Source organism: Colossoma macropomum, unplaced genomic scaffold (assembly GCF_904425465.1).
Source record: "Colossoma macropomum unplaced genomic scaffold, Colossoma_macropomum, whole genome shotgun sequence".
Classification (NCBI taxonomy): Eukaryota; Metazoa; Chordata; class Actinopteri; order Characiformes; family Serrasalmidae; genus Colossoma; species Colossoma macropomum.
Window position 1 is genome coordinate 8,408,565 of NW_023494791.1, and position 24,702 is coordinate 8,433,266.

General features: G+C 39.8%; 1 protein-coding gene across 3 annotated transcripts in view; it reads left to right on the plus strand.

Moving 5' to 3' along the window:
• The window catches only part of tjap1 (tight junction associated protein 1 (peripheral)), a 136,046-nt gene that overhangs the window by 64,820 nt on the left and 46,524 nt on the right, over window positions 1-24,702 (plus strand). For all 3 annotated transcript variants that reach the window (XM_036573771.1, XM_036573770.1, XM_036573772.1), the window contains 2 exons: window positions 15,034-15,186; window positions 23,361-23,421. The gene's annotated coding sequence lies outside the window, so the exon portion shown is untranslated. The remainder of the gene's footprint in view (window positions 1-15,033; window positions 15,187-23,360; window positions 23,422-24,702) is intronic.

The following is a 24,702-nucleotide window of genomic DNA, read 5'->3' on the forward strand; positions in this document are numbered from 1 at the left end:
AGCTGAGCTTGTCTTTTCAGTATATGGGCGCAAGCAAGAAAACCTTGATGAAGACAAAAAACTGTATAAAGGCTGCACTAACCAAATACATATAGTATATGTACCAAAGACATAGAACTGTAAATGTAAAAATAAAATGTAAAAATATTACAGCAAACATCTGAGCAGTCATGCAGTAAAAATTGTCTCTACTTTGTAAAACGAGGGAATGTAAATTTTAATGTGTTTATTTCATTTTGTTCTTCAATCAAAAATGTATTTAATGCGACAACAATTAGTAGTTGGACGTGCTGAATATATAGGATGTAATCTTCGCTGCATGATTTGATGGAAACGGCCTGTACAAGCAGAGCGGTGGAATTTTAGGAAGTAGCTGCAGCTGTCTGTACTTTTAACGAGCAAAAATGTAAATAAAAATGACCATAAATTATGTTGATTTCTAACATGAACCAAAGAAAATGGAAAAACAAAGAAATCAGATATGGTCATTAGTGTGTTAAGTGGGATGCTGAGAGCTGACAAGAGGTCTGGGGGTTTATGCACCGATGTGCGCAGTATTTCGTGGATGTTGCAGGTTGTTTTTGTTATGTCCTTTTTGGAGAGAGAGCTCTTTCTCTGTATGGGTTTGTGAGCTGGTTCAGCTTTTTGTATTCTGTTTGCTCCTTGTTGCTGAAGAACTGCGCTAAACGTGGACGTCTTGCAACATAAAAGCCCATTAAAGCAATTTGCAGCCCTCCGAGTTTACAGAACAAGATCAATGTGGACAGAGAGTGTTTTGTTTTAGTACGGTCTCTAAGACTCTTTAGCTTTTATAGTTCACAGTAAGTCATACTGTGTCCTAAACCACATCAGCAAGTCTTCATGACCATAGTGAAGGCCTGGGTGAGGTTCGTGCCACTTGAGAGAAGTTTTAGGGATGTATTTATGAAAACAATTTGTTTTGACTAACTTTTAATGTTTTTTAACAATGTTAGCCTTGTAGCTCCAGCCCTAAGTGGAAAATTGTGCAAATTAGATTTTTCGCTAAACCGTTCCTTTTAACTCACTTAAACATTTTGTACTGTGGTGGCACTTAAAGTCTAAGTATGTTTCCAGTAGCTCTGGATAATATATGATACTGAGAGCATGCTAGCAGTCCTACACAGTGAGAAGCCTATTTGTGTTGCCCCTTGGCCTGTCATAGTTAGTATGTAATTGCCTAATTGCAATTATTTAAGCTGATGTCAGTTTCTTTTAACAGTTGTTAGAACTTACAGATATGTTTACTTTATAACAAACAGAATTTGAACAAAAAGATTTTCTTTATCAGCTAAGAATCAGTTAATTAGCCAACTTGGCTACTTACAGGGGAATTACACTGATTTTTCAAATCTGTTGCATAATTCAGTTGTTGAAATGTAAACAAAGTCAGAGTGGTTTGATGTGAAATACCCCATTCTAGAGAAACATCCCGACTCACAGTGGCGACAGGAACCAGGGGTCACGATGCCTACATCTCAAATGTAGCCATTTTATCACCACCGCTAGCAATTCTGATTGGGGAACGTTTTGCAAAAATGTGTTGAATTCTCCTTGTATTTGTTGCATACAACGAACAAAAAGACTACTAATTTTTTAATCACAGTGCTTTATGTGGCGATTAACAGGGATGGTATCATTAGGATTTTATTGATACGATACGGTTTATCAATACAATTATTGATACTACGATCCATAATTTGGTGCCAAAAACAAAGACATGACATGAAAAGATTCAAAATGAAAAGATGTGAAAACGCTGTGGTCCTCTCCCTACAGTTGAAAATATTAACAATAAAAGAATTAGTTAACCTTGACTATCAGGACAGCTCACACTAAGTTCAGACTAGGGCTACATCGCAGTTAGTGATTTATGCTGTGCTATAGCTACCAAATTTTATTTGAGTACAGATTCAGCTTAATATTACTACTGTTTCCTGATGATTTTTATTTTTTTTTCTTCTTCATTTGCTGATTTAAGCTATCAAAATATCCTAATTATTCTTTTAATGCTGGTAACATTTTCCTATAAGGACATTTAGACTATCAAACTGTCCTACCTGTAGTTTTAACACTACTGAGGCTGAAGCTCCTTGCTTTTCGTGAGCTTCTTGTTCAAATTTTCCCGTTTCAACTTCTTAAATAAAAAGAAAAAATTGATGTGTTTTTATATAAGTATATATTTTATATAAGTTTTTATTATAATGTCTGAGGCATCAGCACGCAGCAGCAGCCCCAATTTGGGGAAAATTCAATGTCGTAAAAGGGAGCTCACACTTTTGACCATTTTACCCACTTTTGAATGTTTCAGCCATGACTGGAGAGCACAATGATGTGTGGCATTCAGAATGATAAAGGTGGTCAGGTATTCGAATGCTTTCATCACACAGAGCAGAGTGCCTCTCTCCCGCTGATCCAATCTAGCACCAACCTTTTGAAATTGCACACTATGTAGAATGAATTAACGTTACGTACTGTGTATATATAATACAGAATGTAACTCGAATGCCTGTTGCAAGCTTCACATTCCTTATAGCGAAGTCCGTTTACTCGGCAGGCCATCTTTGCAAAGCCGCCGGGCAGTCAAGACCAGGCCATGCGAGAGCAGGCTCCTATCTCTTTGAATGGGGAGAGATCAAAATGCTTGAAATTGAAGGTCAGATTACTGTTTGAAAAACATTTTTGGAATCACTGATGAAATCTGACAAAAACCTCATGAATAGTTAGGATAGGTTTGGCTCAGGAATGCACAAAAAACTTCAGATTGTTCTGGCTGCTGCGCTTGCACCTGAGAAACAGATCCAGGAGTTTAATAAATGGCTGGGATATTCCACTCTTTATTTTATATTGTGTTATATCTGTGCTATCCTGTTTGCAGTTAGCCTTTTTCTTTTGCCTGAACTTGGTGCTCCACAGGCTCAGGCCCGTGCGGTATAGGCTTGTGTATGCTCAAGTTCTCTTGACTGTCGTTTTCTCCAAGTTTTAGAAGACTGTCCACTTTGACTTATGAATATTAGATGTTACTCGTCACACTACGGTGCTGTACATAGGCAGCACCCCTACATCCTTTTAAAATTATTTGCTGCTGTAATGCATATTTTAATAGTCTTAACAGCCCTATTTCTGATTGTCCCCCAGGAGTCTTGTGGATTTTTTTTCACTCGTTGTGGTCAGTAACTGTCTACTTTGGTAGGAAAGAAGGACTAGGATAAGGCATTGAGCCTGACCAGACAACAGATCCATGTACCTCATGTTTTTAGGTCTGAATATCTTTTGAAATTATTAAAATGCCCAGTAATGCCAGACATGCATTTGCCATGAAAGACGCTTTCTAGTAGTTTGAGACAACAGAGTGTACTCGAGTGCTGTGTCCCAATTCGGGGGCTCCGTACTTCGGAGGCTGCGTTTGAAGGCTGATTGCGTCACAGCGGCGCGACTAGGCTGTCGCATTTCAAAGGCTCCTTCATGCGAGAAATGTGTCCTTTGTTTCCATGGCAAGCCAGCATATCCCGAGGTTCATTGCGTGCCGGCGAGGATTCGAGAGCATGGCGCAACCAGCAGAGGAGTGAAAGGCGGCTGAGGAGTACACTTTTAAATGTAAGTATAGGGTTTAAACTGAGGAGAGTAGCTAACAACATAAATGTTTAAAAAAACAACAACAAAAAAAACAATCTCATCAGTAGGCGGCGGTGAAGCATCTCCAGCTCTAATAAATAAAGGAAAACAAAAATCAAAGTTTCTGGCTCCATCTTTAAAGAACCTCTAAAGAACTTGACAGGAGTGCCGTTTCGGTAAAGGTGGGAACAGCGGTGCTGTGACTCAAACAGAAAATCCACCATAGGGCAGACCATCTTATTTCGGTTCAGCCTTTGTGGGTCTAAGCAGCCTTCGAAGGACACGCCTTCGTAGACCGTGTCCTTTGAAGGATGCAGCCCCCGCATTGGGACACACTGGAGATCTCTGAAGTGCCTTTTTTTCATACGTTCATACAATTGTCCTGAGCTCTGCACAAACTGGTGGAGAAAGATGGAAGAAGTGTAGATGAGCACTGACTGACATTGGCAGAAAGCATGGGTGCTTCACTGTCCTACAAATGTGCCACTCGTGATCAAGTCTTCTTGTACTTTACTACCAGACTAGCTTTCAACTGCATTAGTTCTCTCTGTAGACAGTCAGTGCCAGTAATGGTCAGTAAAAATTGCCCAGAATTGCATGCTTTGTGTACAAATGTGAAATCAGCCTTGTGGTGCTGACTGAATATTTGTTTTTTCCTATTTTAGTTGTGCATTCATCCTTCTGAATGAAATGCTTCTATCTACACAGATTCACACCTCGACATCTCTCTGCTCCTATTCTATGAGAAATTTCTGAAACAATTAAACAGGTAATCTTTGCTGTATCGGCACCCAAAGCATTCAGATGAAATATTTCTTGAAATGTCAAGTCTCCGGTACAGCAGCACATCCTTTTGGAGTTACTGGAAGCTGACAAAACCACAGCCGAAAGAACCATGCTGACATTTTCAAATGCGCTTATTGCTGAAAGACGTTTTCAGGAACACGCTTTTCAGGCCGTGCAATCAAATTATGAGTCAGCAGTCTTATCACAGAAAAAGCACAAATGGACAAATGCTGAAGAGAATAATTGTATTAAAAGGAAAGTGAATAACAGCCTTATCTGAATACTTTGCAAATTGTATTAAAGTTTTTCTCACAAACAACATTACGCAGTCTCAGGTAATTAAACACACCTGTCTCAGTAGTAATAAGGCTTTGATTCATGGCCCTCATACAGTTTCGTATTATGTATTTTCTTCTATTTCCTCCGAACAGCGCAAGCATAAAATATAAATGTTGTGATGACTGTTCTTCTAATGAATTTTTGAATTCAAAGATGATTTTCTTTTCAAGGCCTATGAAGCCCTGAATTAACTTCATTAATACACTAATAGAGCCGTATGCAACTCACAAACACATTTGAGTGCTAAATCCTGTTAGATGTTCTTTACTATATCCTATATAATTATTACTATATGTTCCTTACTGTAAGAGATTGTACGAGATTGTAATCATTTCTCTATAGCCATGTGCAGTGACATGTTCTTGTTGATTTTCCCAGTGAAAATAAGTTAACATTCCCTGCAGAGAACACACTTCTGCACATTTTAAAGTACAGTTACTGTTTATTTGCTGAAAATAAATGAAAAAATGGTCTGTGCAAAAGTTATGGCACTTTTTTTTTTCTAATTTGTGAACTTCCGCACATAGAAATTGTGCCATATTTAAGTTTGCTCCCTGTAGAGGAAGTGTTAACTTATTTTCACTTAGAAAATCAACAAAAAATAATTTAACGGGTTTTTTTTAAACTTATGCATAAGACTGTATTTCAGTTTTTGTCACTTTGATTCTGAGTGGGAGGGTAAAGGTTGTGGTCTATGTTAAACTCTATGGGTGGCATGAGTGGCACGTTTGTGATTTTACGGTTGTGCAGTATACAGATTTGAAGTGTTAATGCATGCATGAAACGAGCTACATTGCCCCTGATTGTGTGTATACAGAGCATATTGATGTCAACAATTTATAAAAAAAAAAAACAACAAACAAAAATAACACATTTTTCAGGATTGATGTCGTGAACTTTATTCACTAACCCCTGCAGCCCTGCTGTGTACCCTGTGTGATGTCTAGGAGATTGGAGCTTGCTTTTCTGTACAGTAAAAATGAAGTCTAATTTAAGTTAAAGACACATAAAGTTTCAGAACTGGATGCAGAGAGGCGGAGGTGATGCTGAGGTATATAAAGTGCTTCATGATGACTCAGTTGGTTCTCTGCCTGGCTGCTTGTTTGTCGACTGCCACTCAAAGCCAGCTGCCCGTTGCCATATGCTCAGTAGGCAGGCCTAGTGGAGTGGTCCGAGGATAGGAGGCAGCCTCACATTGCACTGACAGCTCCCAGACTCGGCCCTTCACTTCATAGCTCGCTCACCCGCTCGCTCACGCCCTCCCTCCCTCTGTGCGTATCGCGCTGCCTCAGTCCCACACATTGCACTGTGTACGCAGCCGCCGGTTTCTTCCCTGACTCAGCCCATCCTCCTACATCCACACCAAGTGCGTGCATGTGGAGTTTGTCCACTCTGCCCAGCGCTGACCCTCAGTCCATGTGACCGTGAGCTGTGTTGGCCGGTGTACGAGGAGCTGAGGGGCTGATGGGATTACACACTGCTCAGTGGAGCTGGATTTAAGCCTTTGTGGGGGAAAACTGTGTCACTAGGATAAGAGTAGACTGTACTCACCACATACAGAATGCCTTACAGAAACGGCTCACAGAGGATTGAGCTTGGTGTTTAAAGATGATGTCAGTATTTTGGAGAATCTTGTTTTTCACTTGTTTGTCATGCAACAGATTCATGCCTCCACTTTAAACTTGTTCTTAGCTGATAGAGATTTCCCAAAGAAGGTTAATGTGATCTGTTTCAAAATGTAAATATCAGCAAATTTTTATAGATCTACAATTTTATAGATTTGTGTAGATTTTTGTAAAATTACTGAGAATTTGGCAGCACAGCATCACTGAGATTGTTGCCCTGTTAAAGGGGAATTCACGTTTTCATTTTCTTATTATAAAAGTCATTTAGAGTGCTTTGATTTGAAATGATTCATTGTAGAGAAACTTGCTGACTCACAGACACATTGGGGTTGATGGGAATCTGAGATCGCAGTGTCTGCTACAGAGATTTATTTACTTTCCAAAATGACCAGTGACCCTTCATGTGCCAGTTCAGCTTTTATACACAGTATTAATATTGGCCAAATAGTGATAAATCTTACATATAGCATTAAATCTTATATATATATAGCATTATAACTCCCTATATGTATGTGAGCGTGGGTGTTTTAGGTCAAAACCTGAGTTCAGAATTATTGTAAAACAATGTCTCAGGCATCTGGCAGGGCTTTCATAAGCATTTCAGTTAATAAATTTGTGATTGAGCTTTGAGAGCCATTAAATGCTTTGAATGTCTGGTTCCTGTCATCAGACATTCCTCTTTAATGGCTTATTTAAGTCCATTTACTTGGCTGTTTTTAGTATTCTTTGTTTTGGAGTTTTGAAATCAAAGTTATATCCTAAATATACTCTGATTCTCTTCTGATAAGGACGAATGTCAACCTTAAAGTCTTAACTAATAAAATTAACAATGATGCCACCCGTCTGACATAAAGAACTCTTCCTGTGCTTTTTTAACAGTGCTCTTGGAGCACCTGCCTCCTGTTTTCTACTGTTTTTAAGGGGTCTGCTGGTAGAGACAGTATTTTTCACAAACCTTATGAAATGGTTCACCTGCAGGACTTTACTGCCAAGTGTTCAGTGCTCTAAACTCCAGCCGCCCAGCTTTACATAACTGGCAAATTGGGCTGTTGCGTTGATGGAGCTGATAAGAGAGAGAGATCTTCAAACACTGGCTATCTGCATGCAAATATGTGACTTTAGTACATTTATAAACAAATGTTTTATTTAGCTTCTTTAGTTGTAATGGTCGTATCTGGCTATGCAAACTCTGCAAGATAACTATACAGCCAAAAGCTGTGGAATTAAAAGGATACAAAATGGCAGGTGATCTCTGCTGTTTGAAGATTAAGGCACAATGAATAAACTTATTTAGCAAGTTCAAATTCATGAAAAAGCAGAAAGGACTCAACACAATTGCATGATTGCGGCAAAAAACGAGTAAACTTGGAGGAGTGGGAGATGTGTAAGTATATAGAGGTTGTCTCTCTGCACGGTTTATCATGTTGAATAGTTAAATTGATTTCATGAAGACTGTACTGGAAACTGTTCACATTTCCATCTCTGTTTGATGTTCACACAGACCAAAGGTGCAGCTTCTGTGCCCATTTTAACCTCTGCTGGTAACATGATATGCTGGTGTAATCAAGCACAGCCGCTAGCACAATACATAGCTAACTTACTTGGCTACATTTCTTCGCAGGTTAGTTTCATTGCAAAACGAATGGATTTCAGCACTGTTATGATGTAGGGGTGGGTGATGTGGCAAAAAACACGACAGAACTTCATGATACATGAAAAGTATCACAATGTATTTTTGATAAGTTGTAACAGACAAAAAAGTATCAATTAGTGACATAAAAATTATAAAAAATGATTTAAAACTATTAATACAATGATTTTTATTCGCAGTGTCATATACTGTGCTGCACTAAATCCAATCTATCCAGGCCTAATTATGCTTTCTTGATCATGAAACCTGCAGTCAGTCAGTGTTCTTTAAGTACTGACCGGTGGTGCACCGATCCGATAAGCTGGGTCTGTATCGGCATCAATACTGACCGCGTTATACCGATCGGGTATCGGCTAGGCGTGATCAATCCGGTATTGATACCGATTCTTAGACACAGCCGCTCTAAATTGGAAGTGTCATTCCAAAACATGCTAAACATTAAATTCTCTCTTTGTTTTTATTAATGGAGCTGAATTCTCTCATTCAGCTTATAATTATGAATGATCACATCACAGGCAAACTAGTTTGTTTAGGGTGAAGTGTTTCAAACAAATGTTTCTTTGCAAATGTGAAATGCTCCTTCTATACAAAGTAAAAGCCCCTTTAAAGGCAGATTTGGATGATTTGGAGATAATACTGATTAAAATAGTGGTCTATAGTGGTCAGTTAGACTTCGTAGGTCTAAAAGAAAGTAAAAGAATATGGTTGAATATGAAATACTTGTTTTGTGTGCCTCATTTTCAAAATCATTCTTTATCTACTTTAATAAAATCTGGTAAAGATGCATGTTTTAGAATGAACTGTTGAATTGTAACAGCACTATATATGAGGTAAACAGATTTTAAATTGAAGAAGGAAAAAAGCGTCGGCTGATATGCTGAGGTCAGTTATCTGAATCGGTGCTGGGACAGAGAGTCGGATCTGTGCAGCTCCAGCACGGACAACATATACACAGAAAAACAATGCTATAATTTGACGTCATCTATCATAACAGTAAATATAGTCATATTGCACATCACTATTACCATGGCATGTGGAATTTTCCCGAGTCTTGTTTATTGAATGTGTTTATGAACAGGTCTGATGGACTGTGGTTTTTTATGGTTCCTCCACGTTTACAGTGCAAAATGAAATTGACTTGCCTGCTTGATGTCTGCAAAAAGCTTTCACTGTGTTTGATGAACCTTAATCTGATTACCTCACATGAAGACACTGTTTGTTTGTTTATGAAAGGTGGATTTTTCCTGATTTCATGTGTTTGTTGAAGTGCTTTGGTTTAATCACCTGCACTTTCTCTTGAGCGTACCTGTAGAAATGACTGGTCTGTAAATTTCCAGTTTGCTGTAATTTCAGCGTGGCTTTACACAATGTGACTCACTGTTCCTCAGAAAATACTACAATCGCGTTTCCATGGTTCCAGCTGTGCCACACCCTCCGGAGAACCTTTCTGAAACATGGGTGTGGTTAATACACGAGCCTGTGGCGGAAAACGTCAACTGCAAACATGATCATGTTTGAAATTGTCCATCTGTGCCTTTGTCACACAGATGAGTAATTGTTCTGTATAGTGGTGACTCATTGCCGATACCCAATCCATTTAATAAGGTCAGTATTTGTGCTGATACCAATCTAGTTCATCTGATTGGTGCATTACTAGTCAGTACTTCAAGAGCACTGACCAAATGCATGTGTCATTACAAAGAGAGCGTAACTGGTCCTGTTAGATTGAAATCAGTGCAGCACAGTATGTGAAACATTAGCCACATTTACACGCAGCCCGATAATCCATTAATAATCCGACTAATGGGAATAGAATATGTCCACGTTTACACCTCAGTCGGAATAGAATAGTCCGATTGAGGCCATTCAGAATACAATTTTTATCCAATTGAATGAGGTGGGTAATCCTGTAAATAATCAGTTAAATAGAAGAATAATAACCATGTAAACGCCTGTATCCGATTACATTCCCAATCGGAAAGTTTAAGTACATTCTGATCATGCGCATCGCGTCATAGTGAAAGTTTATAGCGTTCAACATGGCGGAGGAGAAACTGGTCTGCAGAGGAGACAGTTTATGCTCTGATCTTTAAAAGACGACGGTGGGACGGACGTCCAGCTTATGTGTCTCAGAACACGACGTCTTCCTCTCGGCCTTCTTTAATGAGTACATGTGAAGGACGTTTTCACATCATTTTAATGTAATTGAAAACACAAGCACTGCTCACTGCTGCTCATCTCACTCTGACTGCATGCTCGTTGTCATGGTAATGTCCACACTAAGTGGTACTCTGTGTATGCGTGTTAGTTTGGATCGGATTACTTGTGTGAATGTAAACGGAGACTTTCCATCAGATTGTTGAGTAGAGTGCATGTAAGCACCTCAGTCTTAATCTATAATCAGAATGTATTTAATCGGATTGGCAAAAATCTTTACATGTAAACACAGCCATTGAATAAAAGTCATTGTATTAATAGTTTTCAGTCATATTTGTTATAAATATGGCACTAAATATGGCACTAACTATTAGTAAGTAAAAATTGTGATAGTTTCGTGCATCTTAAATTAATGTGATGGTGTGTTTTTGCCGAATCACCCACCCCTACAGTGTAACATTGTTGGGATGTGCTTAAGTGCATATTGATAGCTTTATGTTTTCACAAAGAAAGAATGCATCTTTTTGCGCTTTGGTTTGTAGTATTTCGATTTTCTTTGGCCGTTGTTATAAATGATGAGGAAGACATTGTGCTTCACTTACGTTCTCATAAAAAAGGAAAAAAGAAAACCCATCATAAAAAGACCTATTTGTGCTAAAGGCACTGTGACATATTTATTGCATGTCAGACAAGCCTTTTAAATTGAGCCATGTTTCTATAAAAGCACTCTGACCAAATGCTCATCAGTGCCCCAGTTTGGTTTGGAAAGAGTTTTTTTTCTTCTCATGGTTTTCCAGATAAATGTTTCTTCGAGTATGTTCAGAAGTGCATGTTTTTGTTCACCATCACCACCACTTTATGTTTCAGGGCTTGAAAGGCACATCAAGGACCCACAATGTCTTGACGATGCTGATGTGAAAGCAGTTCGCCTCCTTTCATTTCAACTTGCTAAAAGCCTTCCAGTTGATCCGTGGATTCGTAATGTCTTCACCGCATTTATCCATTAATGTGCCACACGATTTGTCAGATCTCTGACTCCTGACTCTTAACTTGACTGCTGAGCAGGTTATTGCATTTCGGTACGTTGGCTGATTGAGAAGAAATTGCTCATCTTTCTAAGCTTCCATCGGTTAAAGGAGGCCAGCGAGATGTGACAGTTGAAAACTCAAGTTGGGCCTGATTGTGTTTCTAATGGAGGTTGATGGCACTTTGATATTGGTCAGTGCATGTAATGTCTCCAATCTTCAGTGGCAAGCTCTGCTGAATTTATTCAGAGCTTTTGAAATGACCTTGATGTTAGAACTCTTCCCATTATTTAGTGCGAGCCTGAAGCCGTTCTTGATTTGCAAATCAGCCGTGTGGTTGATGACACAGTGTTGCAATGACACCGCCACAATGCAGCCTCCTCACTTTATTCGTTCACTTTCTTCCCCTCCCGCTTCAGTGCATTCCGCTTTGTCACTAGTGGGGTTTCTATTGGAAAGGAAATCAAAGATCCCTCCAGCTTGGCCTGTGTGCCTTCCCGGCAAGGGTGACTGGTTTATTAATAAAAGAATAGCTTTACGTTTGCAAGAAGTCCCTGGGAGCAGACTGCCAGGAGAAGCTAGAACTTCCAAGCAAAAAGAGTTTTATTGACCATTTGTGACAAGTACATTGGAATACATACTTGTGCTGCTCTCAGAGTTGCAGTAATAATAGTAGAGAGGCGATTGGACAGTAGTGGAATAGACAATCTGATGAACAGTGTGCAGTAATACACAGATGAGCAGTGGTGCAGGAGACTTTCCAGTGTGATTAAATGCAGTGCGGTAATACAGAATGCTTACAACCAGTGCAGAAAGGTAGTACAGTGGTTTAAAGTGACAGCATGAAAAGTGTGTGCAGGCAGCCTGCATTAGCAGAGGTGTAATACTTTCCTTATTTTTTATGACTCTACCTCCAGTGGCAGGCAAATCAGTTTTATGCATACTTCTTGTGGGTAGAAACGTGTTGAAATTACCGCTCAGTGTTTTGTTTCCTGCAAATCCTGCCAGTCATGAGAGTCGGGAACAATAAAGAGTCTGATTTCTTATCTCTTTATGTCTGTATTTAAGGTACGTTCACTTTAATTATTCCCTTAATTCTTCTTTTAACTGATCGACACAGGCCTCAGCTAATAAAAATGCTCAGTTTGAGTCAAGCCACATCTATCTGTCTCTGTTTCAAAGTGCTGGTATTGGTGCCTCTTGATTTAGCCTTTAGCTTGGGGTGGTATTCCTCCTCATTCGCAGAGCAGTGGGATGATGCAGGTCAGTAGCCTTGATTTGTTAAAGCAGCCGTGTAATTGACTGGCAGAGGTTTTTCCATTGAAGTCTGTAAATTTGTCTTTTTGGCCTGGCAGGACATATAACTATTGCCCAAGTGAAGGGATAGCCTTCACTTTTTTATTTGTTATTTCATTATTGCATGCAAATTGAAGAGGGGATTGCTTTCTGTAGCAGTTAGCAGACTTATAGGGGCTTAGAGAGCTATAGGCATGGTTTAATAAGACTTTTTTTTGGGGATTTTGGCTTCATAGATAAGGTTTTACTGGAAGTGTGATGTTAAAGCTGATTTAGTGTTTAGGCATCTGCGATACAGTTTTGATGTTCGTAGGTCATAATTCAAAAAATATTCAGAAAGCGTGTTAGACGGATGAGATGCAGCATCCAAAAACTCAAAGCTATTGTTTATAGGCCACTTCTAGCATAGCTCAGTGTCTCTGAGAACCAGTCAGCGTCCCTGGATTACTGCATTATATTGAATCCAGAACCAGACCACAGAAAGTCACAGTAGGCTGATGTGGTTTGAAATGTACATCTAGAAAACCAATCAGTCTTTATGATGAACATACAGATGCTAAGTTGTTCTGTCAGCTAACATTGCTATCCTAGTCACATAACTTATTTAGCTTTTAGCTTGAGCACAGTGAGCTGGTGAAAAGTGAGTTTGCTAGTATCAAACGTGATTACGTTCAACATCATTTTCTGATGTTTTACTTTTTTGCGTACAAGTACAGTGTAAAATGAGTTTGAGTTTGTTGCTTATCTGCATTTTTTTTGGAACACTTAGTTTGTGGTATAGTTCCATTGCATATCTCCTACGTAGCATTTATGACCTGATGTGCAGTTTTCTTTAGACAGCTGCAGTAGTCCTTCCAGGGCCGGTTTATGAGGAGCCTGGCCTCTTCCTATTTCCCCTTTTATATCAAAAACATGACTGCAGTGTGCCAGAGGGTGGCCGCGAGAGAGTCCTCAATGATTGGGGGTGAATTGAGCTAATTGGCTAAAAACTAAAAGTTAAAATAGTTTCTAATCACTCCAGAACTTTCCTTTAATTTTAGAAAGTAGAAGAATGTATTTCACTAAAAAGCAAAGAAAACTTACCTGAATGTTTCCTTTTTTCTACAGTAAATAGGTTTTGGGCGGCAGGACACTAGCATCACTGCTGCAGAGTGACAGTTGGGTGGTGAGCAGAGCAGCTCATTGGCTGTCCGCCCTCAAGTCATGGACATACATGAGGCGCCGTATTAAACTCCTATAAGTCGAGTTTAAAAGCTCTTAAAAATATAACAGCAGTGTTAAAATGTTTTATGCTGTTCAGTTTTCAGGAAATAAATGTATTCTTTTATTGAAACAGTTCAAGGGTTTATAAACTATGATTTTGCTCAATTGATCCATCTTAACCCATTCATTTTGGACTCACTCGGGAGCGCCCTCTAGCATTTGAGAAACCTGGAGGACATTGCAGAGTGGTAATACTCCTCTTTGCAAGATCTGTGTTTTTCTATTTTTACGTCATTTGATTGAACAGATTAAAACAAAACGCAAGACTCAGGCTCTTCACTGCCCTCTGGTGCAAAATGGAGTTAAGATGTCTTACAGTTCTTAAATATGAGAATATTTATATATGAGAAATAGCTTTAGTAAGAGGCTAATTTGCTTAATTACTCATCCCCATTACCATGGGTGTTATTCTATGTGTGTATTTATTAGTGATAGACCGATCTGATATACTGCGTTGGTATCAGTATGAATACTGATTTTTTTTAAACAGATCGGATATCAGTCAGACGTGATCGGTCCACGTTCAACACTGCTTTATAGTTGTGGTCAAAACTTCTTAAACAATATAATTGTTGTACTGCTGTGATTAGACTACTACTGCGGTTTTGACTGATACCCTAAGTTTAGGTTTCTGAATGGAGAGGAAAAGTTGAATAAGTGCATCTCTAGTGTTTCAGATGAACCAGGAACAGCCTGGCGCACACGGCAGCTCCCATCAGCGATTCATAACAAGCAGAAACAGTGGGTTAATAATGCTGGATCAGTGAACAGAAACAAGCCATTTTCAGATCTTTTTGAATTCAACATTTCAAACAATTAAATGCTTGCTTTGTTTTCGTTTTCAGTTTGTCGTTGCTGTGCCCCAACTGCCCCCCTCCTCCCCTCGTAGCCAGCCTTTTTTTTTTTTGGCATTCTGAGCGCAGTATCAGGGGAATATTCAGCCTACCCCAGCTCTGTCCCTCACAGCCATTTATCAAGCCACCCTCTCATGATGTTACAGTCTTTAATTAGGATCTAAGTGCTTTTTCGCTGCCGTCTCCGGCTCGGCCCGTGGGGACTCGGAGCCCGGAGGAGCGTGAGGCAGGGAATGTGAACCAGCCGGGCAGATGCATGTGTGAGGCCGGGTGCAGCTGTCCCATGAGCCCTGGCTCTGACTGCACAGGGGTTTATTTTACAGGCCTCAGTGACTGGCAGCAGGTCACTCTTGACGTTTGTTTTTTCTTTTTTTTTCTTCCCATCCACCTGCATTTTGTTTCAGGTCATTGATAGCCTGGAGGTTCACATGCCAGCAGGAGGAGGAGGAGGAGGGGGTAGAGGAGAAGGAGAGGGACGAGAGCTGGATTGAGTTTCCCTGGCGACCAGAGGGACACACTCAGGGCGATGACTGGAGCTCGCAGCATGCACGTTTGAGGTGAGGGGCAACGCATGCCATGCTGGGTTTTTCCTGCTCTTCTGCAACCTTCTGTATTAGAGTGAACTGTTTCTGTGTGTGACTTTATTGCAGCTGTCCTTGCATGTTATTTCAGACGATGTTGATGAAGCCTCACTCTCAACTTCATACTTCAGCCATTTTATCGATGTATCACATACAGCCTACCACTCTCAGTCCGTCACGCTTTGACGAATAATCTGTCGTTTGTCCTTGGCTTTATGAGCGTGGGTTGTATGAACACTCGTAGGGAGACAGGAAGTTCTTGCGTCTGTCACATTCACACATGAAATCTGCTGTTTTGTCTCTTACTCACCAAAAATTTGTCCTCTTTCTGGAGAGCTACATTTTTACTGCATATTTTCATTAAAAAAACTTTTCTGTTAGGGACAGGCAGACAGCAGATTTATGATTTATATCATTTCACAAGCGACACAGTGTGGTACAGTGTAATACAGAACAGCACATAGAACATAATTGATATTTTATGTTGAATTCATAGCTTAAAAATGATAGAATACATGGCTTCCTGGAAAAACTTTCAGGTTTTAAGGGTGTGTGTGGGTGCTGAAGTACTTGGTTAACAGCATGACATGCCAGTATTTTTATACTGGCATACTTTTATATTTTTTATATGAAATCATTTGTTGCGTATTTCATTTAATTATAAGTAAACGGAGAAAATATACAAATTGAAAATTCAGGCAAACAGCAATTCTGTGTTTTAACAATCCTGTAAAATGTGGTGGGTTTACTCGTATTTGTGAATAGGTTTGTATATTATCACACTTTGCTTCTACAAAACTCGATTGCTGTAACGTTAGCATATTGCCAAAGACGCATTGTTAAGGACAACTAACAGAAAATTTAACATATATGTGGGGGAAAAAATAGAACAAAAAATGTGGCCCATGTAAAAGTTGCGCATTTTTTTTTCCCCCTGTATGTTAAATGCAGTAAATAAACAGAAATTGTGCGCTGGTATTTGTAGAAAAATGTCATATTTAAGTTTCACTGTAAAGGATGCCAACTTATTTTCACTTAGAAAATTGACAAAACTTGTAATTTGATCAGAGATGTTCAAATTTTTGCATATGACTGTTTCTCTGACAGACTTACATGTTTGCAAGCCGTCGATCTGGAAAAAGACCTCAACATGTATTGTTGTTCCAGTTAGTTCTAGTTTAGCTCATTAGCTCACATGAAGAGGCATCCAAACCTACTGATTTCCCTCAGCTGTTTTTGAATAATAAAATATTATAAATAAATCAATAAATAAGGCTACAGCCCTACGTTCATCACGGCCTCTTTTTCTTTGTTTGTATTTATTGTCCTAACCCAGAGTCAGCTGATTATTTATTTATTAATCCTTTGTAATTTGTTAATTAATCCCAAAATTAGTCAGAATGCACATCCCTAGTAGGTTTGACTCTTGCTAATATGTAAACGTTGCGTTCTGAGATTTAAACGCAGTAGTGATTTCTCCTCATACATGCTTTCTAACTGTGCACACATGCTTTGTATTGGTATCATAACAAATCAGGAACATATCAGTTAGCACGCTGCCAAGGGTTTATTCACAGTATAGTAAGTCTGATCTCTGAGCGCCTTCGCTTGACCTCAAATTACAATTTGTGTTACTCACAAACCCCTGTATCTTATATTTTTGCAGTTTTTTATTTTTGCCCCCTTCAAGGTCCACTTATAAAAAATAAAAAATGGCCATAATTAGTTTTGACATGACCATTTTCCAACCTCTGATTATCCCCTAGAATCCAGCAGACTGTTTCTGTTACCTTGCCTTAAAGGCTGATATATATTAACAAGCTCTCTGATTGGCTGCCCTCATTTCAAAAAGCAGAGCTGAAACTCTCCTTATAACATCAGTGTAAGTGGGCGGGGCTAAACTGCTATAGGCTGTATATGTGGATATATGTAAATGAGTTAGTCCTTGGGACATCGCAGAAACAGTGGACTGGAGAGTTAATGGTATGTTTCGAAACATGAACATTCAGCTTCAGAAAAAATAAGTGAGATTCAGTTTTTAGATTAATTGTTGCTCTTTAAATTTTGAGCAGTTAGGAAAAATGTTGACCTTGTTTCTCTAAAATCAACAAGAATTGCTTGTTGGAATCACTTTTATACTATAAGCAACCAATAGCTACTCTTTCTTCTTGATGCCTAAATCGGTAAAGGACACAGAATGATCTGACCTCTTACCGTCCATACAAAACAAAGGTTCTTGTTTGTTTAAAAAAAAAAACCCTCATTATTTAATCATTTAATCATTGACCCTCAGTCTCATTATTTTGATTCAGTTAAAGGTGAGATTTAAAGAACTGTAGCTATCTCCTGTGTCAAGCAGCTGGGAGTTTTCTCATAAAGAGCTGGGTTATTGTTGCTCCCCATCTCTGCATCCCTTGAAATAATGACTTTTTCCAGAAGCGTGGATATATGAACCGTGGCCTCCTGTGTCTCGGTAAATTATTCAGACTGGACTGGCATGTGAGCCAGTTGAGCTCACCCTCACCCTGCTCAGGTGCTTGTTAATAATAAAGCACCAAGACTCTGTTCTTTGAATTTCGTCTGAAAACCTTGTGGGTTTTTTGGTTAATTGTCTGTGTTCTCTTTGAAGGCTGTGAGGTGCCTGTTCATATATAGCTCACAGTCGTTTAGCTGTGCTTGACACCTGCAGTAGTGACCAATCTGAAACGAATGCATTCAAGATGTGTTAGATTGCCTGGCTGGCCGTGGCCGTCATACCTGTGATTGTGTTGGTTGCCTCTGTTGTGAGGGCAGATAGATTTTGTGCGTATGTGCGTGGCTCAGTTCCAGTGCACCACCAGCTGACTGTCACGCATGGCTGGCGGCCACAGGCCTTCACATTTTGTTATTCTCTGTCACATCCTGCTCCGAGGCGTTCATATCCACAGCAGAGGGCCTGAAACACCACAGAAAAGAACACATTTACAGTCAGTAAATATTGTATGCTTTCGGCTCAGGAGGTATAAACGGCCTGCAAATGAATCAGTGGTCTTGATGAAACACTTTCCCGGCAGGTTTCTGAGCTGCTTTTTCATCTTTACACTTATTTGCTTACATTTTGGAGGTTAAACATTTCAGTTTAAAGCTACACTACACTGCTACACACACAGCAAAAAAGGTTCTACAGAGTACTGAAAGGGTTCTTTGACATCTAGCAGTAGTGGAACCCTTTTTGGTGCTATATGGAACAGTTTTTAAAGGGTTTTTTGAAGAACCACGAAAGTTTTTTCAGCATGGAGAACCATTTGACAATGCAAAGAACACACATGCATGCAAATGGTTCCTTCCCTCTTTACAGAGCCATTAGAGAGAAAAAGAGAACGCGCTAAATGTGGTGTGCGGTGAGTTTTATAGCTCACAGTAAAGCCTTGGGTTCACTACACAACTTTTAAAGTCTTAACAGATTATAAAAAGACTGGGCGTCTCACAATATCTGACTGGTTTTAGCAGATTTTTTGGGCAACTGAAATATTGGGGATCACACACTAAACGATTAGGGATCACACGCTACTCAACTTTTAAGCTGTTGCTGAACCGAATGGAGTTCACTGAACTCACGAGAGTTCGCGCAAGTTCAGTGAGCTCCGTTCGGTTCAGCAACAGCTTAAAAGTTGTGTGAGGTTGTGCGAACTCTCGCGAACTCTCGCATCCTCCTGTTACTCAGAGACCCAAATAAACGTGGAGCTGCTGCTGTTTTTTTCTGCCATTTGCGCTGATGCAGTAAAGAAGCAGCAGGTAAACATGTTTAAGAGGCTCATGGATTTAAAAATGTGATCAGTCTGGTATTTTTTAGAGTTTTATATGTACATAAACTTGATTATGCCTTAAACTCATTAAAAAGCTTCGCTCCACATGTGAATGATTTTTCACCATTTTTCTTTGTTTACTTGCTGTATTCTCTTCTTTTGCGCTCGCAATTTTTATTGGCTGTTGCAGGAATCCGTTTAGATTAAGTCGTTGACCAGTTTACACTAGATTACGCTCAGAGTCGGGTCGAAAAAATGTTTGATAAACCCCGACTGGTCTGAAACGTGATTGGGAGGCCAAAAATTTGAGTCTGTGTCCCACGCACACTGCTCGATTCTCTATTCAACTGTCGTCTCAGAGTGACCCAAAAATCTGCAGACTAGAGCCAATTAGCACAGACTCGGCCAGACTGAGAATCAGGGGTAAAATTGGGGTAAACGTCGTGTAATATAACCCTGGCTTAAGTCATGCTGTGCTCTAAACCACATCAGCAAGTCCACCCAACCTTAACAAAGACATGGATGCAGGTTGAGCAGGTTGAAAAAAGTTTTGATGACGTATTTTTACAGAAACAGTTTGCGCTATTTGGGTGATTATTGAGTTCTTGTGTTTGTTAGCGATGTTAGCCTCATAGCTCCAGTTCAAAAATAAAAAAAAGGCAAATACGGACTCCAAACAAGTGTTGGCCAGTCAACTACTTGTAGCGTAAGAGGAAAATTGTGTAAATTAGATTGTTCACCAGACTATTCCTTTAAAGCCACAGACGGTGTATCTTCTAATGTTTCAATCATCCAGCTTGTTAGCCATCGTCAGTTGGCTCAACTTTAACCTTCCAGGTGTCTTGCCTGTCATATTTGATCAAGTATGGGTAAAATCACTTTTTTGAGCTTCTTGGAGGCGTTGCTTTTTAGTTTGTTTGTTTTTGAGGTCAGCTTTTAGTGTTCCCTCACCTGCAAATGTAATAAAGTGTGTGAGAATTTATTATAATGATACTTGATTGTGTTGGCCTGTTAGCTTCTTTGCTCCATTATCATAAGCAATTTGGCAATTTCTGCAAGGTTTATAGACCCACTGGCCTAGGGACTCATTTTACAGTCGTGTGCCTGACTACTTCACATTGCTCTAATGGTCTTTCTGAATTGAGCCTCTTCTGACTCGTTGCCTCTTGTGGCACTCCTTAATGCAAATTAGCTCAATCCCTCCATTGTTCACTGTTCTAAACTAGTGTTTGAGAACTAAGGCCCAGTGCAAATGTACAAAATGTCTAAACCAATCAGTGTACTCAGACTGGGACTGTAAATGGGCCTCGATATGCAAAATATTTTTATTATTATAATTTTTTATGATTATTTTCTCCCTACTTTTCTCCCCGGTTTTCTCCCCAGTTTTCTCCCCAATTTAGTCGTTTCCAATTCCACCCACTAGTTAGGATTCCCCCAATCACAGGATACTTCCGCGCTAGGAGGGTGAAGGCTAACACAGGCTTCCTCAGAGACCTGTGAAGCGCCACCATATCTTTTCGAACTGCCGCTCACGCAACGTCACTGGACAGCCAAACACACTCGGAGGAAAGCTCCAACCGCCAGATCTGTTACATCAGCAAATAGACGCCTGCGTTGACTAGCATTGTATTTGGTAATGGGGGAGATGGGGGGGCGGCCATTGTACCCACCCAGAGAACGAGGCCAATTGTGCTCTCTTGGACTCCCGCCATGGATGGCTGTAACATCACCAGGGATCGGCCAACACTTAGACGGTTGCGCCACTGCAGAACGTTTTTCATTGTTGTTTGCCATGTCTCTGGACAGGATTACAAAGCATTTTGAAGGTGTTTTAGTGAAGGGTTACCGCTCCATTGCTTATATATAAATTGTGCAAACTATATAAGAAACTGTATATATGAAAGGCAGATTCACACTGTTATGTTATGCTGCATCTCCCTGATGAAAGAGAGCGCCACATTTTAGACTGCTGTGATTGCACCTGCCCTTCAAGTGGGGAAGATACTAGTCACTAAGGAAAAGGGATGGTTTTGAACCGTGTTGATATTTGAGTCACTTTAATTAGCTGTAAAATTATATACATTCTTCACCACCAGATGTACTGGATTACTTCTTCAGTCTTGCATTCTGCTGCAAGTATAGAACATCTTACATAGAGATTTGGAGACTCTGCATTAGTACTTATGTCTGAGACCCATTTTTACAGACAGCCCTATAACCAATATATCTGCCTTCTTATAGCTTTTTCCAACAGTCTTGCTATTTTGCTGTTTTTTCCCTCATGGCATTAGGACTAGCGTCCTCTGTCATAGGCTTGATATTTAGTGAAGCAGACTGCAGTGGTTGGTGCCGGACCTCTGGCATCGGAAAGAGTGGTCATTAGAAAGTGGGGAATGGGCTCTGACGGCAGCACTGGGCATCATGTTAGTGATCTCTTTGGAACATTTCCGGCAGCCCTTGCAGGTCGATGTAACCTGAGCCTCTCGGCTCACATACAGAATGTGTGAGCTTTTAGCTCATCTAATGCAAAGGACTGCCATACAGCCAATATAGTTGCTCTCTTGGACTCCCGCCATGGATGGCTGTAACATCACCAGGGATCGGCCAACACTTAGACGGTTGCGCCACTGCAGAACGTTTTTCATTGTTGATTGCCATGTCTCTGGACAGGATTACAAAGCATTTTGAAGGTGTTTTAGTGAAGGGTTACCGCTCCATTGCTTATATATAAATTGTGCAAACTATATAAGAAACTGTATATATGAAAGGCAGATTCACACTGTTATGTTATATTAGATAAAAGTGCCCATATTCGATACTGTCCACTCTGCAAATCCTCTGATAATGTATTTCTTAAACTGCCTTTGCTGTTGTAGACATATGCCTCACAGCATTTACTTTCTCACTGCGATTTTCCAGTTTTATTTTCCCTGTTGGTGAAGCCTGAAGCATTTTCTCAAATCTAAAACTCACTTTGCTTTAGCCCAGATGCACAGCAGAGATACAAGCCCAGACTGGCTCCGGTAGTGTGAAACCAAGGTCTCCCTTTTCAGAGCGCTGATTCTGTAGTCTGCCATTCACCTGAAATTGGCTTTTCTCTAGGTGTGTCTGAGGCACTGCAGTCCTATAATGTCATTAGTACTTCAGGGAGAATGATGTAAAAAGCAGCCTTTGAACAGGTATATTATTCAGTAAAGAGGAATAGCTGTAAGTTCTAATTGCATGAAGTGAGTTCTGACAGATTGGTTTTATGAAGCGATAATATACGCAAATCAGTCTTTTTACATACAGGGGCTGCAGGTTAGATTTAAAAATAAACTCTTGCTGTGACAGATTGGTTTCAAATATTAAAATAAAAGTCAGTGAGAAGTGAGAAGTGGTCTTGTCGGTTCAACAACAATGCCACGCTTGTTAACAATAGTTTATTTAAGGATTTGCTCATTTTATATTTGTTATTTGGGGTGTAGAGTTCATAAGTTCTTTACTTATGTAACACACTACCTATGGATGTTGGAGCTATTTCAGATAAACCCAATCGTAGAACGTTAGCTAGCATAGTCATCCCGTGAGCTGCAACAAGCAGATTTTTTCAAACGATTTTGTTCCCGTGTTCACACTTTAATGATGACTCATATGAGCAATGCAGCATGTAGCTTCCTGCATCTTTTTATCTCGTCTCACTGTCGGCTCTTCTTTTTGTCGTTTTTCAGCCCCTCACGGTTAGCAGTGTTTTAAATCTGACCTGTTAAGATTTCTGCTATTATGTCTGTATGGATGCCAGAAGAATAACATGGCTCATTGTTACAGTTTGGCCGAACATAACAAATTGCTTTGGCCTTTTGGGGTATCCTGCGCTGTTTAGAAATCTATAATTAGCTTATGTAATAAATAACTATACAGTATATGATGTCACTCTTGTCATCGCAGAGACACGTATGCAACTTGCTCAGTTTGCATTTCGGAAGAACTGCCACTGTCTGGTCATTAAACAGGAAATATGAACTGAACAGCTGAGGAGGCACTGCTTGCAAGCACAAGACCAAGGACGTATACCACGTCATGTTTTTCTGCCTTTTTGACAGCTTTCTCTCTGGAAAATTTACCCTCTAATACAAAACAGCATGAATTAACTGTCATTTTTATTTGCCTTTTATTACATCCCTTGTATCAGGAGATTGAGATCGATACATGTACAGGAGAAATTGTAAATGTTTTAATTTCTTACACATTTTATGGATGTTGTTTACAATAAAACTAAACTAACAGTCTTTGCTTTTTCCTAATTCATACAATTTTTATGTACTATGTCCATCTGTGTAGAATGTCATATTTGACTCCTCTTGGCCACTGTTTGTGTTTCAGAATGCCCTGGGCCTGACTACAACTGAATGAGGACATCGCAGAGACACCATCTCCGTTTTTGGTACGCTCATTATTTAGAAGGAAGAGCCAATTAAAAGTTTGTTGTGTGCATTCACCATTGGCTTGTGGATTGCTGGGAGTGGCAGCCTCCAGAAATAGCCTTAATTGGCCAAACCCATCGCTCTCAGTTGGGCTCCCCAGTGAAACCCAGTTGTTTCCTTAATGACAGGATGATGCAGACAGTTTGAGCAGAAAGATGCTGCATCTCCCTGATGAAAGAGAGCGCCACATTTTAGACTGCTGTGATTGCACCTGCCCTTCAAGTGGGGAAGATACTAGTCACTAAGGAAAAGGGATGGTTTTGAACCGTGTTGATATTTGAGTCACTTTAATTAGCTGTAAAATTATATACATTCTTCACCACCAGATGTACTGGATTACTTCTTCAGTCTTGCATTTTACTGCAAGTATAGAACATCTTACATAGAGATTTGGAGACTCTGCATTAGTACTTATGTCTGAGACCCATTTTTACAGACAGCCCTATAACTAATATATCTGCCTTCTTATAGCTTTTTCCAACAGTCTTGCTATTTTGCTGTTTTTTCCCTCATGGCATTAGGACTAGCGTCCTCTGTCATAGGCTTGATATTTAGTGAAGCAGACTGCAGTGGTTGGTGCCGGACCTCTGGCATCGGAAAGAGTGGTCATTAGAGAGTGGGGAATGGGCTCTGACGGCAAGAGGAGGGAGTCACTAAAAGGAAGCTTGTGGATTGGCAGCACTGGGCATCATGTTAGTGATCTCTTTGGAACATTTCAGGCAGCCCTCGCAGGTCGATGTAACCTGAGCCTCTCGGCTCACATACAGAATGTGTGAGCTTTTAGCTCATCTAATGCAAAGGACTGCCATACAGCCAATATAGTTGCTGTCAAAACAAAGCTGACTGTAGCCGAATGTTAATTTTGTTCATGACTTGATTGATAATCTGTCTTTATGATCCTTCCAAGTGTTAAAGGGGAAGTCTACTTTTGAAGAAGTTTGTATAATTAATTTATTGAGATATAAACAAAGACATTCCGATTATTTTCCTGTCATCCCCACTGTGGACAATCCTGGCCCAATAGGTTCCTCTAATACTGAGATTTTCACATCAAGCCACTCTGGATGACTTGGTTTACATCTTGACTGTTTAATTATGCAGAAAATTTAGTCTATAAAGTCTATAAAAATTCTCTTCTAACGCCTTTTGCGTGATGGTGAATATTTTCTCATTTTGCACAGTGTGGATATTACACTGACGAGAACATCTCTTCATTTTTGATGAATTTGCTTAGAGAGACC